General features: G+C 34.5%; 1 protein-coding gene across 1 annotated transcript in view; it reads left to right on the top strand.

The window, feature by feature from the left end:
• LOC148951874 (uncharacterized) overlaps nt 1-16,393 on the top strand; it is a 43,151-nt gene that overhangs the window by 13,290 nt on the left and 13,468 nt on the right. The window lies entirely within an intron of this gene.

The raw sequence follows: 16,393 nt of genomic DNA, 5'->3' as shown, positions 1-16,393 counted from the left end.
TTAAAATATATTTAACATTCTCTATATATAAAATCCTGAAAACTACCTTGAAAAAATTCTAAAGTATTTATTTATATTATTCCTAAGAGTGCATCACTTTGCTCCCCCCCCCCCCCATAATGTGCTAACTGCTAATATATACCCCAAATTGTGTATACTCAAATATTTTTCGATACACCGGCTCTTTTCTTCATATCAAGTTAACGGCAAACAAGCAACTGCAACGACAATAAGCGCTGGGAAGAAAAGAGGGGTTTTACGGAAAATACATTGAGTATATATAATTTGGGGGATATAGGCTATTTTTATATTAGGGGAGGGGTGATCTGCAAGACCGTAGCCAGGAGGGGTTTTAGGGGGTTTGAACCCCCCTCCCCCCAGAAATCTTTGTCTGACTCGTAAAAACGTAACAAAAATGGATATAAACAAATTTTGATGCGTTTTTTTGTTTTTTTTTTGTGAGTTTTTTAGTTTTTTTTACTTTTAATCTAAAGTGCTATTAGTGCTCTTAGGGTATTAGGCCTAGGTCAAGTAACAGTTCCAAAATCAATGCAATTGAAATCTGGCTTCCACCCCTTTCCCAAGAAAGAAAATATTAGAGTCACCGTGACTGAATGTATGCTTATAATTTGTTAAATGAATAATGCACTTAAAAACATTAAACCATTCAATACAAGCAGTGTGGGACGTACCCAGAGGGGAAAAGGTTTCAGGTCCCCTCCGTGAAATCTCGACTTGTTCCTATGGTCTCGCATATTTTAAGTACAGTTTGCAATATCTTCGATTTTCATCCTCTCCCTGAAACCCCCCTCTAAACTGGGACGTAATTTTTTATGGTGCAGGAGGGCAACTGCCCCTAGACCCTAGTTTGCCTCTCCCGGACCACAGTTTGCCTCCCCTCCCAGATCCCAGTTTGTCCCTCCAGCTGAAATTGAGTTGCTTCAAAAATCTTGTCTAAACTAAGATAAGTCTGCATAATTCAAATATATAGAGAAATGGGTCAGTTTTCTTTAGTATATCTTTCCCATTATGGTGCTGTATGGCTCATTTTTCAGCTTTCATTGTCGTTTTCACTTGATTGGGAAATTGGCTCCAACTTTGCCCCCTCCCAGGATTTTGACGAAATTACGCCACTGCCTTACGGTGGTTTGGACATCTACTTCGAATGCCCCGCACTTACCCGCAAAGATGATCTTCCACTGTGACCCTGTCAATGCTGGTTGGAAGCGACCTCGCGTCCGACCAAAGAAGCGATGGTCCTACAGCGTATCCGAGTTCCTAGCAATGGCAAATATTAGACCAAGCGAAGCGCAAACCCTTGCAATGGACCGAAGTGGATGGAGGAGGCAGAGGCCACTCTACGCCGAGTAGCACCCGACAGGAGACCAAAGTCAAATCAAGTCTAAATAAGTTCCAGGAAACTTTTCCATGAATTCACTGCACAAACTTTTTTTATTTTTTATTTATTCAACTACTATTAAAAACTATTCCTGTCTTATTTTATTGGCACTTTGGTTTTGTCTGTATCCGTGGGATTGTCAAATAAAAAAGAAGTGAATCAATAACCTTATGAGGTTTCATCCTATTTCAAATAATTCTTTAAACTATGTGTATTTCGGTGTTCAACTAAATACAAGGCCGAATCTAGGGGGGGGCTTGGGGGTTTGCACCCTCCTCCGAAATTTTTTTCCAATTCATAAAAATGTAACAAAATGCAAATAAAAAATTTTTTATCCGGTTTTTAATTTTTGTAAACCTCCCCTTCCCTGAAAAAAATCCTGGCTACGGCCTTGACTCAACATATCTAATGTTAATTCTACATTAATATATTTTATCGTTTAATTATTCATTGGGGGGGGGGAGTTAGGTTTATGTGTTTTTTTAATTTTATATCTATTTTATTAATTAAATAAAGTATTTCCAGAATTAGAACGCTCGTGGGTGCGAATAAAGGAAAAGCTCGATTTTTGTGTACGAGCCTGTGTCCAACCCTTTGAGGCTAATAACAATGCATGAAATAAATATATGCAGATATTTGATAGCATTCTAATCTTTGATAGTTTAGTTAAATCATACGGGCTCCCCCACTGTTATATTCTGTCGAACGACATTCTTTTAGTGTTTACTGGGTCAAAGTACAATCGAGACCCGGTCCATAAATTTTCAGTAACTTACGATCTTATTGGCAGCTCATCCCTGCACTCTTCCGCAGCTAATTTACCTGAGAATTTATTTGATTAGTAAATTCATAATGCATAAACTTATGAGCCGCTATCAAAGCAAGCGTGATCCATTCAAAGCTTGGCATACGCATACTCATACCCGAACAATTACGTCATTACATTTGCATATTTAACTTCCGCCGAATATCCGACACAACTGAGACTATTTCGATTCGGGACACAAGCCAAGATATTTATCGAATTAAGATAACTGGAAAAACGTCTCTGGACATGTTTCTCTAGAAGGGTATTTGCGTATATTGCTTGACCCCATACTGGGGCTATTTGACCTAATTTTAAGGTCCAATTGTTCTTGGCTATGGAAATTTTATTCATCTATCACTAGCACAATTTCGTCAATATCCTGGGGGGAAATGGGCAACGTTGGAGCCAGTTTTCCCAAATCAAGTGAAAATGATAGTGACAATGAAAAACGAACTATATAGTACCATAAAGGCAAAGATATACTAAAGAAAACTGACTAGTTTCTCTGGATGCTTGAATTATGCAGGCTTAGGCTATACTAGATTTGACAAGATTTTTGAAGAAACTAAATTTCAGCTGGGGGGGGGGCAAACTGGGGTCTGGAGGGGGCAGTTGCCCCCCTGTCCCATAATAAATTACCCATTGCCATCTATACCTTCCTGTTCTTATTGGTACTTCATATCACAAGGAATTTATCTCCTTACAGTATACTAGATCAAATTAGGCTGAAGTGGAGTCCAAGTCAAATAAATAAATGCAATTCTTTCTTCAAATTCCATGTTAAGCTTGAAATGTTTCTGAATTGGCAGAAAAAATATAATTAGCCAATATAGGCAGCCAACATAATTAAAGATAGGGGGGTCTTCGTACTCCTTACATCGATTGGTGTACGATCGGCAATCGGTTTTGCTAATCTTATCCATAGCAGAGAAAGCCCTTACGTCTTTATATAAAGGATCTTCCACATTGCAAAAGTTAAACTTTACGTTGCGTGTTAGGTAACGGTACGTATATTTTTCTTTATATTGAAACAGCTCCTTTTCACACTTCGAGTCTGTTTTGTTTGGACGTTAGTCCGTCAACACTACAGACTGCAATCACGATTATAATTCGCAGAAACTTTGAATTGAAAGAAATAAATGAAAATGCTTTCTAGTTCACACAAATTAAATTGTTTTTTTCTATTTTTGACACGTTAACGTAAGGAAAATGTTGAAAGCTTGGATTTCCATCTCCATTCTACATTTTAAGTTTTTGAGTAGTTTGGTTTTGATGATTACGATGGTTTTAGCAATAATCCTGATGACTTTATGAATCTTTACGTGAACCTAATATGAAACGACGTGTTCAATGTGGGGCTCCCAGGGCGTCATTAAAGCTAATAAAGTTTTCCTCAAAGCTCATGCCATAAAGTTTGACCTGCTCACACAAGAATATTACCTTTTTGACTTTGCAGCAATTTTTTGTAGCAAATATCTTGAATTAATCAGACTTGGGCTATAATGAGAGAAAGGTTGACATGGTTAGGGCAGGTTCTGCGGATGAAGGATGACAGATTGACGAAGATTGTCCTTTTCGGCCAACCATCTAGGGCTAAACGGAAAACAGGTCGTCTGCGGTTCGGGTGGGAGGATGTCATAAAGAAAGATTTAAGGGAAATTGGAACTTCCTGGGAGGGTGTAAAGAGGGAGGCTTTGAATAGATTGGAATAGAGGAGAAGCGTGTGTAGCTGTGTTTGCCTCAGGCGGCTTGGTGGCGAGAAAATCATTTTCTTAAGCATTTTGTTCCTTATGCATTAGGGATCCTTTTGTAGAAGAATTGTGCCTTAAGCTACGTGTTTTTACTGCTCTTTTATTAATAATTGTTTGTTGCGTAATTTACAATTTTGACTCTCTCTCACAACTCTATTTTTTAAAACAATAAAAAACTTTAGCGTAAAGAGCGAGGCGTTCAGGAGAGGACAGCCCCTTTCATATACGGAATAATTTTTCTTCGTTTTAAGTTTTAATGTCGCTCCTTACTTTCAGTTAAAAAAACTTTTTTCTCGTTTAGTTTTTGAACGTTTTTAAATTAATGAAGGTTTTGGTTTTGGCTCACCGTACATGAATAACTAAAACGAAATTTGCATATTAATTTTACTTTTTTTTTGGCTAAATGGCTTTCTGGAAAGTTTTTTAATTTTATTTACGAACGTTTTTATTAGTAATAAATATAAAAAAATGTGTCGCAATGACGTTAGAATGCTCTTGTTTTTTTTTTATTTTATTTATTTTTTTTTAATTATTATTAATTCGTTCACCCAAAATGCTCTTACTGTGGCTGTAGCTATTAATTTTTTGACCGTAAAATCTTTAAAAATTGGTAGTAGGGCTAGAGAATAAAAAACGATGATCTTAATATTATCAATGGTAGCCTATAGATAATGTTTATCTCCCTGCTTAATTCTATACATAAGTTGGAAAGACCGCTTACGATCAAGTGGTTCATGTTTCATTAAGATACTATTTTACGTTTGACTGTAAAAACCACAAGCAACCGTTTACGTGTTACACTTATCTTCTGTTTTTCCCCATGTTAATCTTCTTACCTTATTTTATACTGAGAAGATAACTGTCTGACCTAAATCTAAACAAACAAAAATATATTACGAGTAAGGTAATAAATAAAAAGATTATTTTCAGGATTAACATGTAAGCAGTTGAACATCATATATATACACAATTACGGTTAAGCTTGACATTGTGCAGTGTGCACTGCCAAAGCCATGAATGAGACAATCGCAATCTGCACACCTTAGGAGCGTCACAAATAGCAATTAACGTACTTTGATAGCACGTAAAATGATCGTAAACAAAACTTTGCTAGTAAAACAATTTAGTATAACCTATCAGAGGGATATCAGAGGAATTATTCTACGGTTGAGCCCTTTCTTGACCCAATTTTCAAAAGATCTGTGCAATTGCAGCTGTCCTCTGCTGAAAGCTAGTATAAAAAAAAAATACAATGTGAGTCAAGAATGGACCCATCTTCACATGCGGTATCCAGGGGATTAGCTTCATTATTTTCATTGGGGGGGGGGGCAAGACGGGTCTATATCCCGATAGTCAAGGGACATAAGCTATATAACATTTTTTAAAATCCAAATTATTGGGGGGAAACTGACCCCTTTCACCCTCACCACCCCCCTAAAAAAAAATTAAAAATAAAATTACGCCTCTGGCCGTGTCCAATGGTGAATTTCAAAATTTCCAATCTACTCTACGTTCTTGAGCTAGTTCTTCCTTGTATTCATATGCCGTGTAAAATTTCTAGACGCTTATGTGGTTAATATTATTAACCACATGAGGAAGAAAGATATACCGCTCGATGGCAAAAACTATGCTCTTGAATATTTTTTTTTTTTTTTTGCAATCCTGATCTGGATGATCATGATGTTAAAATTGCAATATTACTCAAATTCGTCTAATAAAAGCAGTGTGAACTTCTTGAAAAAAATAAAACAGGAAAAACAAGGTATCTTAAAGGACGTTAAAAGCTCTTTTTTTGTTTATCGTCAGTAAATTGAACAAAGTGGGTGTAATCGGGGTGGGAATAGGTATAATTTATGTGTTTGCCATCATTACTCTAGGCTACGGCATAGTATCTACACGAGTAAAAACCGCCTTCACAGGTTTTGACACCTGGAACCTAGTACGAACCTGCTAGAATTACAAATCTTGTTCTACGTCTTGTAGAAACTGGAGTGACAAAAGACGCAAAGAATACGGCATTCAAAAAAATGTTTAGCCTTTATCCCCACCTATTTCTCCCGTGCAGCCACGGAAATGTTGATCTGTCGTCGGTAGAAACACGTTCTCTGAGTAGCTATTTTTAGAAAGCCAATATTTTCTAGTGTACAAGACAGCCAATAATACATTTGAAACACCCGAAGCTCCACGAAATGCCCAAATTTTGATTGGTGACAAATCAAATATAAATTAGGCTTATGGAAGAACCATGGAAACCATATTGAGCGGTAGTTCCTTTTAATTGTATTTTGACCTTTGAAATGCAAAAAAAAAAATAAAAATAAAAATAAAAAAAATAAAATTAATAGACGTGCTAATACATTGTTTGGTGGATAACAAGTTAAGTTGAAAAAAAATCAAATACCATGAATCCACTGGAAAACTATGCTTTTCAAAATTGTAATTTCAGAAGAATCAAATGTAAGAATGTCACGCATTCTAAACGCGAGCCCTTTCTTAATTGCAATCAAGCTTCTTGTGGTTTTAAGTACCCCCTCCAGAAAAATAAACATAGATCTTTACTAATTTTAATGCAAAGGCTATTTTCAAAGGTCACATTTTTGGATTACCATTTCTAATACTAAATGTGACATTAAAGTAGAAATAAGCATTTATGCATTAAATGCTATAACTAAGGCTAAACCAACCGGAAGGTAGCTGGGCTGAAATTGTAAACTCCTTGAAACCAACTCTGAGGAAAATCCAATATTATGGGTGAAATATGCACACATCGTGTTTTGATATAGGACAGTCACCCGATCATTTAAGACCATTCTCTAAATTATTCCTGAACGTTATCGATTTGAAAGTATCAAATGGTTATATTTGTTAAGATTGGAGGGAATGATTGGGGCAGGGGGCGGGGTCACGGTGCTCTAAGATTATGTGGAGCACGATATTGGATGATATTAATTTCAGCAAGATATAACATTCCCACCTTTCAACTCAAAATTATCTATAAAACAATTGTTTTGAAACGGGTTATTTCAATAAATTATGGTCCTTGTCTTTTGGGGCCAAATATCTTATAATGCCTCTTAAGTCACATTTTTGTACTTTCTACCCAAGTGGCTACATTGACAATTTTAGTCAATGGCACATTATGACTAAGGGGGGCCTGGGTACCAAAGACAGGGGTATGGGGACTGGTTGCCCTCAAACCGATTTCAGCCATTTATAAGGGCACTCGAAGTATTAATTAGAGATCGAATGAGTCTGATCTCAACTTCCCAGGATTACCAGTTCTTTATATTAAAGCCTAAAGAATAAAACTAGTGCATAGGGGGAAGAATTGCTCTTTTCCATGGCAGTCAATGCTAGTGTTTAGACTATCAAACAGAAAATTGCCATGTCAAACAGTTCGTGGTAACCTATTATTAAGTAAAAAGCTACCCGTCCCAACAGTAACCGAAAATTTCAAAAAAGGAAAGAATTTTGAGGACAGCAAATAAATGGAGACAAATTTGCTTTTCTTGGTGTCTCCAGATACAAAAACTTCATTAGTTTATGCCAATAAATAGCCAATACCATGTTTTTTCTTCTTAGGGGGGATTGTGCCGAGTCTGCTCGTTTAAGGTAATTGAAAACATAGTTCGATCACATAGGCGTTTTCGGTCTTATTAGAGACAAAATACTGTCGAGTGAAAATTTTGACATAACCGATCGTTTAGAACAATCTAATGACTTTATTTATAACCTTCCTGTTCCAGAGGTCATGCTGCCAAGCGGTAACATATTCGTCCCTATAATATTTTTTTTCATAATGTCACGAGAATAAGAGGCTTTTTTGTAGGCCTATTTCAAAAAATTTTGAGCAAATAATACTTTTGCAGTTAAGCAATAGGTAAACTGTATCATAAGGAGAGGGATATTGAGGGAGACGGTGTCTATCCCTATGTGGATTATTTCTGTTCACATTGGGCTTTAATATCACTTTTTACTTTCATTTGACACAAAAACAGTTTGCTTCATTTAGTAGTACACTAGAGACGAATCGTTCCCAGCTTCCTTTGTCCACCCGCATCTTGAATATGCTTATCCAATAACCAGAAAATATTTGAATCAATCCAAAAAAAAATCGCGAATAATTTCCACAGAAAGTAAGGTTTCATACTCTTATCTACTAAAAATAATCGAGGTTGAGAACACTTGAGGCAAGGAGAGTTACGTTGTGCGTTCATTTTGCAAAAAAAAACATTAATAGAACATTGCACGAAAAACATTTTCCGCAAAAGACACTCCAAACCCACATTCTGCCCGCCTTGTGTTTTTTCTAAGCCGGTTCCTATCTTATACTTCAGTCGCTGCTGTACCTCCAGATACGAAAAAACCTTTGTCCCCTTCATTACAGGAAAAAATAAATAAAATATCTCGCTACTTTCCATCTTTCATTATTTGGTACTGCTGCTGCCCAAGTTTTTACAGTTCTTCGCTTGTTTCCTTCTCCTCCTTCTTCTTTTTTCCTAAAGTACCTTTCAAGTTTTTTATATATATATTTTTTTTAATTTAACCAGTTTTTATCTTTGTTATCTACTTTGAAATTTCCCGACTTAGTTCACTGACAAACGAATGATTTGTCATTCTCATATTTTTTGTTGTCATCTTGCTATTTATTGTCTCTGAAATTCGAATTTGGCTCTTTGGGGCTTGTGCTAGTAATTTTTTTTATTAATATCTTATCTTACCTATCATCTATTGTCCCCTATTCGTTTCTTGACTTCAAGATTTGAAAAAAAAACTTTTGTTCCTAATATTACAGAGGTAAGTAAAAAAAACAATTAAGCTACTGCCCAAAATAAGCAAATCCTCCTTATTGGCTTGTGATAGCTACTTTTTTAAATATTATTTTATCACTAAGTCAACGCTATTGCACCAACTATGACTAGATTTTAAATTTGTTTAACCTTCCAAAGAAAAACTAATTATACTATGCCATCAAAGTCAAGATGATTGTTTTTGGATGGGCTTAAACCTCTATAGCAAGTATTTAAACAGATTCAGCTTCAGATATGTTCAGGTTGTTCAGATATGTTCGGTCAAATTCTAAAAGCTAAACAATATGATATAACATAACAAATGGTAAATAGAAAGCTTGTAGGGTTGTATTGGAAGACCGATGTTTGGTTACCAGTTATTACGTTTTCTAAAAGGTCTGCTTAACCTTTCACAACCTCCGCCACTTCACAGCAAGGTTTTTTTCATCAATCAACAATGTTGGTACCAATTTTGATAAATTTTTCTTATGTTGACATTATTGGCTCCTTAATTTCTATGTTTATTTTTCTGGAGGGGGTACTTAAAACCACAGGAAGTTTGATTGCAATTAAAATGAGCGATAGCACAGAAGATAATTCTTGGGTTAAAAATCAGCAGAAATATTCCCGCTTTTGACTATGGCAGTTTTTGACACGAAAAATGCTATTACAAATATAAATCACTACGCTAGGGAAAAATTGTAATTTTGTGAACGCATAGCGAATAACTACATAAACATTCCTAAAGGCATCCTAAATCAATATATATATATGTATATATATATATATATATATATATATATATATATATATATATATATATATATATATATAATTATATATATATATATATATATATATATATATATATATATATATATATATATATATATATATATATATATATATATATATATATATATATATATATATATATATATATAAATATATAGTCACCCGATCACCCGAGTCACCTGATCAAAACTTTGATATAGCCACTTTGTTCAGCATGGTCGAAGAACATAATAACTATGTTTTTGAGGATGACTTAATCCCCCACAGTCCTTGGGGGAAGGGCTGCAAGTTATGAAGTTTGCCCAATGTTTACATATAGTGTTGTGGGAAGTATATAGATGTTTTCAGGTATTTTTTCTGGTAATGGGGTTGGGGGTAGATCGGGGGTTACATGGGAGGATCTTTCCATGGAGAAGTCTTCATGGGGAAAGGGAAATTGCTATGAAGGGGGTGCCGGATTTCCTAGCATTAGTTAAAAAAAAGAAAAGAAATGAAAAAAAGTTTTCAACTGAAAAACTTTTCAACTGAAAACTTTTCAACATCTAAACTTAAAACGAACAAAAACTATTACGTATGGGATTGGGTTCGCCTCCTAGTCATTACCTCGCTCTTTACGCCAAAATTTTCTAGTAGGCTACTTTCATAAGAGCTTTTCTAATTAACGGCCTTCGTGATTAAGGGGTCATTCTTAAAGAAATAGAAAAAAAATCGAACTTTAGCGTAAAGAACAAGGTATTGACTAAGGAGTCTAACCCCCCTAAAATACGAATATAGAAGTCCGTCACGTAAGTTAATTCATAAGTTAAGTATATTTATTACTAATAAAAACATTCGTAAATAAAATTAAACAACTTTCGAAAAAACCATTTATCCAAAAAGAGGAAATTATCTGCAAATCTCGTTTTAATTATTCATGTAGGGTAAGCCAAAATCAAAACCTGCATTAATTTAAAAACGTTGAGGAATAAAATAAAAAAACAAGTTTTTTTTAACTGAAAGTAAGGAGCGACATTAAAACTTAAAATGAATAGAAATTAAACCATAAAACTCTTGAGATCTCAGATAAGAAAAAGCGAAATACCCAAAGGCTCCTCCGTCATGTGTGTCTTGATTCACATTTGTAAGCATGCTGGTAAATGTGCAGAGGGGGCGCTTTTAGGATCGTACCTCCCACCCAAAATCACAAAACTTTTCATATATTTCTTTGTATAGCTTCTTTTCACTTTTTCGTTTGCGCATATCTCATTGAAAGAATATTTGATGAAATATAAGTCGTTTGGTGGTCACTGGGGATTCCTACGCAATTCTCAATCATGGCCGTATTCAGGGGGGGGGGGGTAGGGGGTTTGAATCTTGTCCCCCCAAATGTTGTCCGACTCGTAAAAACATAACACAAACGAATATAAACAAATTTTGTTGTGTTTTTAATTTTTTGTAACACCCCCCCCCCCCAAAAAAAAAAACTTTTGTAGCCCCCCTCCCGAAAAAATCCTGGATACGACCCTGTCCTTAGCATGTGAGTTATTGTAGTTGCATCGCATTAGATAATTAGGCCTATCCCATTGATTTATACAAGACCTATAAGAATATAAAATTATTTCTGATTGGTGTTGTTTCACTGTCAAATAAAAGGCTGTTTTCCTATTAAACTGTTATTTGTAGGGCAAACTGCATTTGTCAAAATCAAGGGGGAGGCACATTCTGTCATTTTTTAAAATCTTTCCAATAATAATACTAATTTTTTTTTTGTGAAAATACTCCCAAAAAGACCTCTTTGAAAAGGGGGGGCAAAAAATCTAGGGGGCATATAACCCCTCCCCCGAAATAAAATCCCCCTAAATTTTCTTTTTTTTCGCTAATATAGTTTTTAAGTATAGTGGTACATCTACTTACATCTACTTAGTGGTACTTACATTGAGAAGTACATCTACTTAGTGGTACTTACATTGAGAAATACATCTACTTAGTGGTACTTACATTGAGAAGTACATCTACTTAGTGGTACTTACATTGAGAAGTACATCTACTTAGTGGTACTTACATTGAGAAGTACATCTACTTAGTGGTACTTACATTGAGAAGTACATCTACTTAGTGGTACTTACATTGATCATACTCCTAGGGAGGGGAATAGAGCTTGCTTCCTAGGGAAGAGGTTCAAGGTAAAAGAAAAACAAAAAACTCAGGTTTCAAAGTACTCAGGCAAGTACTCTTAAGTTTTCCAGGTAAGTCCTTTGGACTAAGTTTATTATCCCTTGTTGCAAGCATATCTGTATACCCACTTTTATTATATTACCCATAATCGGCATTCCTGATTGTATGCCTATGAATGTCATTTTTCGTAATAGACACAGAGATTAAAAAAAGAATGATAATAATAACCTGTATGTCTACTCAAAACAGAGTACGTGTTAATTATCAGCTATCGCTAGATAGATGCAGCCAGCTTTGCTTTTAGCTCACCAAAAATTTATGAAGCTTAGTCTCAGGGCAATGGATTTTACTTTGTCCCTAAACGAATTTTCAGCACCTATATTTGGCTATCTCAGCCAAGAAACAGAAAGTTTAATTGTAAAAGGATTATTGTGACTCGAAAAATTGTTGTCCTTTTTACTGGCTTGAAATTTCATACAGGAGAGCCCATCAGGTGGAATTCAACTTTTCATTGGTTTTCTGGCTAAAAATTTGTCGATGGACGCCTTAAAACAGATAAGTTTCTTAAATGGCAGGGTTATTTGTGTTTTGCAAATAATAAATAAAATGCGTCATTGACGTAAACCAATGGAATTAGAGCCACTTTTTCCACGGAGGTATAGAGAAGTAGTCTCTCTTTTGCTGTCTTGTTGTCTCGTTGAAAGTTCAAAGCCAACCTTGTTTTCTTGGGAGGGGGCAGTTTTTTCTTTTTATTGACTAAATACATGTTTTGAAAGAGAAGAAAGGAGGAAAATCGCCTTCCAACGTTTTCAAGGAATGGCTGGAACCCATTGGAAAATATTCATTACTGGAACAATGGAACGAATTCAAGCCGTAGAGTATGATTTACCGATCGCTGTCTTTCTACTCATGAGACTACATATCGTCAGTTGGGCATCAAAAGGGCATATCTCCATAATTGTAAATTTTCAGGAGCAGAAAAAAAGCCTCACATCTTTTCTGTTTCCCGTCCGATAACCTTAATACAAAAACGGATTGATATGCATTGGTCTTACATTTCGATCCGTTTCTGTTTTACGATTATCGGAGGGAAATAAAAAGTTGTCAATTTTTTTTCTGCTCTTCTGGAAATTTACAATTATGGAGATACGTCCTTTTGATACCAGACTGGCGATATATTTTGCAAGCTATAGTCCTGTAAGGCTTATTATATATTTTTCAGCTGTTTCTTTATATTTTTTCGTATTTCATGGGCTTAGTTTGGAAACTCTGTGAATTAAGCTGAAACCAACTCGTAATAAAGACATTTTCCGTAAAAACTGCTGTAATTCAATTTTGTTCTTTTTAATGGCTTTTAAATTTCACAAGAAAACATATTTTGTGTTCTTTTTACTGCCTTGAAGTAGGGCTAGCCCTAACCATATGACACCTTGATCTGTCTAGTCACAGAATGGAGAAGTAACGTGTCTCTCCAGAAATGAGGAATAATGTTTTTGGCGAAAGAAAATACGCCACAGAGTTCTTTTTAATGGCTTTTAAATTTCACAAGAAAACATATTTCGTGTTCTTTTTACTGCTTTGAAATAGGGCTAGGCCTAACCATATAACACCTTGATCTGTCTAGTCACATAATGGAGGAGTAATGTGTCTCTCCAGAAATGAGGAATAATGTTTTTGGCGAAAGAAAATACGCCACAGAAATAAGCCAATAGATTCTAAGCACATATTATAACATGGAAGTGTAGGGTCTTAATTTCTCTTAATACTCATCATTTCGTCGGACTTTACAACAATATTTAAGCTGACCACACGAATAAAAAGAACTGCATTTACCTGATAAAATAGAATTTATCACTATGACCCAAATTTAACACTTTTACCGGACTTGTCTCCGTTTCTTAGAAGCGTAAAAGGGTATTGTAGATGTTTCTAGCTCCACTGGTTGTTCCGTATCATAGCGTAGATGCGATTTTTCTCAAGTGCGATCGCAAAGAGGGCTTTTTCAATGTCAACGTAGATCGCCATAGTAATGCAATAATGAGTCTGAGATGGGGAAAGGCCAGTGCAGTGTTCACTGGGTGGTCTTTAACCAAAATACTGAGAACATAGATTCTTCCAAAGTTCTGACAACACTGATTCAGAACTCAGAACGAAGGCTATTATTTCTACCCATATAGGTACCCAAAACCTTTTATTATTTAACTATATTTTGTCTTGGAATGTGAATTGAATTACACATTTTTTTAGAAAGCATGTCCGTTCGTCAAATAGAAGACCCAACTACAAAAGTAAAAATAAACTCGTAGCTAATTTTGTAATGTCATTCCCTAGCTAATTGAACGTTTTAGTTCGTAATTGAAAATGTTGTTCATTAATGAAATTGTCATTAATGAAAAATTGTTATTCACTTAATTTTGCCAGGTAGACTGGTAGCAATTTATCTATTTTCTATTTTGCAACGTAACGTCTCATTAGCAGTTTTATTACTGGTAATAGCAGAAGCATATGCTTATTATTATAACCTGCTCATACAAAAGACATGCAAATATAGCGTTTCAGCTTTTGAAATATATTATACAAGACCCTTTGCTGTTTTCTTTTTCATGTTCTCTTTAGACAACTCTTTTTTTACTTTATTACTTTTTTCTTACTCTTTTTCTTATTTCTAATAAAAAACACATTTTCTAACTGAAATTATATTTTCTAATTGAAATGTATTGCATAACACCTGTTGCTGTTTTCCTTTTTCAATCTTCTCTTTACACGCTTCCTTCCTTACTTTCTTAACTTTTTCTTATTTTTAATAAGAAACATATTTTCTAATTAAAATGGTATTTTCCAATTTTTAATTGGAATATATTAGACAGCGCAACTTGCTGTTTTCATTTTCACTTTCTCTTTACCCGACTCTTTTCTCATTTATTACCCTTTTCTTACTCTTTTCTTCTTCCTAATAAGAAATATATTTTCTAATTAAAATAATATTTTCTTATTCCTAGTTGAAATATACTGTACAACACCTTTTCCTATTTTTCTTTTTCATCTTCTCTTTACCCGACTCTTTTCTTACTTATTACTCTTTTCTTACTCTTTTTCTTGTTTCTAATAAGAAACATATTTTCTAACTGAAGTTATATTTTATAATTTATAATTTAAATGTATTGCATAACACCCTTTGCAGTTTTTCTTTTTTTTTCATCTTCTCTTTACACGACTCTTTTCTTACTTTCTTACTCTTTTCTAACTCTTTTTCTTATTTCTAACAATAAACAATATTTTCTAATTGGAATCATCTTCTAATTTCTACTTGAAATGTATTGCATAACACCCTTTGCTTTTTTTTCTTTTTCATCTTCTCTTTACACAACTCTTTTCTTACTTTATTACTCAATCCTTGCTCTTTATCTTTCTAATATGAAATATATTTTCTGATTGAAGTGGTATTTTCTAGTTTTAATTGGAATATATTGCACAACGCAACTTGCTGTTTTTAATTTTCCCCATACCCGTCTTTTTTCTAAGTTATTAATCTTTTCTTACTCTTTTTTCCTCCTAATAAGAAAAATTAGGCTATTTTTTAATTGAAATAATATTTTTTATTTCAAATTGAAATACATTTCATAACTCCCTTTGCTGTTAATCTTTTTGATCTTCTCTTTACATAACTCTTTTCTTACTTTATTACCCTTCCCTCATTTCTTATAAGTAATATATTTTTTACTCTTTTGTTCCTCCTAATAAGAAGTATATTTTGTAACTGAAATAATGTTTTCTTATTTCTAATTGAAATATATTTCGTAACACCCTTTGCTGTTTTCCTTTTTCATTTTCTCTTTAACGAATCTTTTCTTAATCATATTTCGTAATTTCTATGCTCGTTACACGACTCTTTTCTTACTTTATTACTCTTTTCTTACTCTTTTTCTTATTTCTAATAAGAAACATATTTTCTAATTGGTATCATATTTTCTAATTTCTAATTGAAATGTATTAAATAACACCTTTTGCTGTTCGCAAGCACATCCAATAAAAATTTCGAGATAGCAATGTTGTTCAACTTAGTTGAAAGTTCTGGAAATTAGATCTTTTGGGATGAAAAACACCCCCCCCCCACCCTCAGGGCAAGGGTTGTAAGTTATGTCGTGGGGGTATATAAGGTTTTTATTGAAAGCATTGTCGTAGAAACTTAAAAAGGGCTCATTCGATTGGAAATGGAAAGAACTAGTGCCTTTTTTAACAGTTGAAAGTGATTGGCGAGCAACTAACGCCCTTCTCACGCCCACCATTTCCCCAAACACATCCAATCAAAATTTTGAGATAGCCATTTTGTTTAACGGGGTTGAAAGATCTGGAAATTAGGTGTTTGAGGATGACAACCCCCTTACAGCACTCAGGGCAAGGGTTGTAATTTATGCCCTGGGTGCATATGAGGTGCTTATAGAAAGCGCTGTTGCAGAAACTCAAAAAAGGGCTCATTCGATTGGAAATTGAAAGGGCTAGTGCCCTTTTTAATAGTCGAAAGTGATTGGAAGGCTTGACATTTTTATAGTAAAGATCGATGTGGGTACAATGTATTACTAATATTTTTTTTTGTTTAGACCCGGGCACTTTGTATCGAAGGGTTTGTCGTAGGAACTTTGAAAAGGGCTCACTCGATTGAGACTAGAAAGGGCTAATGCCCTTTTTAATAGTTGAA

Source organism: Artemia sp. Qi Xiang Cuo, chromosome 5, assembly GCF_049724085.1.
Source record: "Artemia sp. Qi Xiang Cuo chromosome 5, ASM4972408v1, whole genome shotgun sequence".
NCBI lineage: Eukaryota > Metazoa > Arthropoda > Branchiopoda > Anostraca > Artemiidae > Artemia > Artemia sp. Qi Xiang Cuo.
This window is presented reverse-complemented; position numbering and strand designations above follow the sequence as displayed.